The sequence below is a fragment of the Lolium rigidum genome, chromosome 4 (assembly GCF_022539505.1).
Source record: "Lolium rigidum isolate FL_2022 chromosome 4, APGP_CSIRO_Lrig_0.1, whole genome shotgun sequence".
NCBI classification, from domain to species: domain Eukaryota; kingdom Viridiplantae; phylum Streptophyta; class Magnoliopsida; order Poales; family Poaceae; genus Lolium; species Lolium rigidum.
Window position 1 is genome coordinate 40,980,287 of NC_061511.1, and position 2,855 is coordinate 40,983,141.

The 2,855-nt window shown below is 46.2% G+C and overlaps 2 pseudogenes; both read right to left on the reverse strand.

The window, feature by feature from the left end:
- Positions 1-374: 374 nt before the first annotated feature.
- Positions 375-922, reverse strand: LOC124646945 (annotated as a pseudogene).
- A 1,208-nt stretch (positions 923-2,130) lies between these two features.
- Positions 2,131-2,634, reverse strand: LOC124705599 (annotated as a pseudogene).
- Between the last annotated feature and the right edge of the window lie 221 nt (positions 2,635-2,855).

A 2,855-nucleotide genomic window follows, 5' to 3' on the forward strand; every position in this document is an offset into this window, starting at 1 on the left:
GGAGGAAGAAGACAGATATGAGAAGAGCCTACATTCTACATGGGACAGAAGGGGCGTCTAGTTTGCAATATGATTTTTGCACTTTTTTGTCTTGTTTTGTACCAATCATAAAGGTATATGCCAAGTTAGTAATGTACTCTTTCAACTTAAATACAAACAATAACAATAACAAGCTTAAAATACAAACCCACTTACATGTTATAGGAAAATACAAACACAATCAAAGCTCAGAACGATATAGGAGCGAAAAGGGGGAGGGATTCGGACCACACAAACACAAACGTGGGTGCCATCATTCGACTAAGAATTATGTCAATTCTTGGTCTGCCGAACCCTATCAGTGTCCCTTAGTTATTTATTTATGCAACACGCTGCTAGCGTACATGCATGGGTAGCGACATGCATGCCTTGTGTGTAGTGTAATATGGAGTCTGCCCCACCACATTGCCCGGCGGGCTGTAGTCGCATATGACATACACACTAGCGTTGCCATCGCAGACGAGACCTTGGCAGCCTATGGCCGTTGTGTCCCTCCACACCACCTGCTTGTATGCATCGCACGACTGACTGGAAGGCGCGGAGCAGGTGTTGGTGGTGTGGTCGTAGTACTCCTTCTCCGCTACCCACCAGTCCAGGGCGTCCAAATAATTGCATTCGAACCGGTGCCCACGAAGACGTTCTCTCCGTATGGGCGGCCCACTAGAGAGAATTCAAAAAGGCAGTCGGCACGGCATTTCTGCGCGAACGCATCCGTGTACGTCGCCACCGTGTCATCCCACACCACAGGTGGCACACCGATGCTGGCGCGCACCGTGTTGTGGGCGTCCATCATATCCTGCACTGTGTTCTGGGCGGTGACGATCATGGTGGACGCGAGAGCTAAGAGCAGCACTGCAACTAGCTGCTTCGGTGAGTACTTCATCTCAGCCATGCCTTCCTACAAACTCAAGGAAATAAGTATGTGTATGTGTGTGTGTGGTGATGAGATGTGCTGCCACGGTGAGTTGTGTATTTATACTAGTGCACAAGGTAGCTCGATGGGTAGCCTCTATAAGACACTAAGCTTGAACTCATTATACTTGAGTCAATTAGAAAAAATAATATCTCAGCGTACTAGGCAAAATCCAATAGTCCAGAAGTTCAACGCAATAAGTAACTAGGGACCTCATCGTTAGGAAAAAGTAGAGACATAGTTACAAACATCCAACATGCATAGTAGAATTGTGCACACTGTGAAAAAGAAATACATGTTTTTTTATTGGAAAGATGAGAATTAGCTTCCAAGAAAGCAGATTAGTCTGCCAATTCATCATATGTAATGATAATTTAGTACAAGCATTCAACTATTTGCTACTTCCACAAGAATTGCTCAAATGGCATCATCAAAATTTTATGGACCAAGGATGGCCTGCCCAACTGACCATAAACAAGTGTAAGAAGAAAAAAGACTAGGCTTGCCTTAAACTTAGCCTCGTGCCAATTGCGGTCAACTGTTGTTCTATGCACTGTAAAGGCAAAAGAAAATCTAAGCGGGGTTGAATGATCCGCGTGGGCAGGAAGGAAATCCCGCTGGTTACAAGGGAAGCATAATAGACCGTGTCATTAATCTCACCCTTGCTAATTAATTGATAGGATTTGGTTTTGCCTGTAAAAACAGCCTACTCACTTTCCTCAAATCCCTCAACAAGAACATCTGCGGCTTGTTTTGTTTGCACATACAAATCATTAGCGATAAGTTCGTTTTGATGAGTTGCTGGCCGGGCTCCAATAGATTGGAGAGCATCACTCACTCGTCGATCACTAGATCGCTAGAAGAAAATGAAAAAGACGATCGCCTTTTCTCAAATCCAAACAATAACAAAAACAATCACAATAACAAGCTTAAAATACAAACCCAGTTACATGTTATAAGAAAATACAGACACAATCAAAGCTCAAAACGATACAAGAGTGAAAGGGAGGAGGGATTCGGACCACACAAACACAAACGTGGGTGCCATCATTCGACTAAGAATTATGTGAATTCTTGGTCTGCCGAAACCTATCAGTGTCCCTTAGTTATTTATTTATGCAACACGCTGCTAGGGTACGTACATGCATGGGTAGCCACATTCATGCCTTGTGCATAGTCTAATATGGAGTCTGCCCCACCACGTTTCCCGGCGGGCTATAGTCGCATATGACATACACGCCGGCGTTGCCATCGCAGACGAGCCCTTGGCAGCCTATGGCCGTTGTGTCCCTCCACACCACCTGCTTGTATGCATCGCACGACTGACCGGAAGGCGCGGAGCAAGTGTTGGTGGCGTGGTCGTAGTACTGCTTCTCCGCTACCCACCAGTTCAGGGCGTCCAAATAATTCTATTCGGAACCAGTGCCCACGAAGACGTTCTCTCCGTATGGGCGGCCCAGTGGAGAGAATTCAAAAAGGCAGTCGGCACGGCGTTTCTGCGCGAACGCATCCGCGTACGTCGCTACCGTGTCATCCCACACCACAGGTGGCACACCGACGCTGGCGCGCACCGTGTTGTGGGCGTCCAGCATATCCTGCACTGTGTTCTGGGCGGTGACGATCATTCCGGATGCGAGAGCTAAGAGCAGCATTGCAACTAGCTGCTTCGGTGAGTACTTCATCTCGGCCATGTCTTCCTACAAACTCAAGGAAATAAGTATGTGTATGTGTGTGTGTGTGGTGATGGGATGGGTTGCCACAGTGAGTTGTGTATTTATACTGGTGCACAAGGTAGCTCGATCCGTAGCTTCTATAAGACGCTAAGCTTGAAGTCATTATACTTGAGTCAATTAGAAAAAAAAAATATCTCAACGTACTAGGCAAAATCCAATAGTCCAAAAGT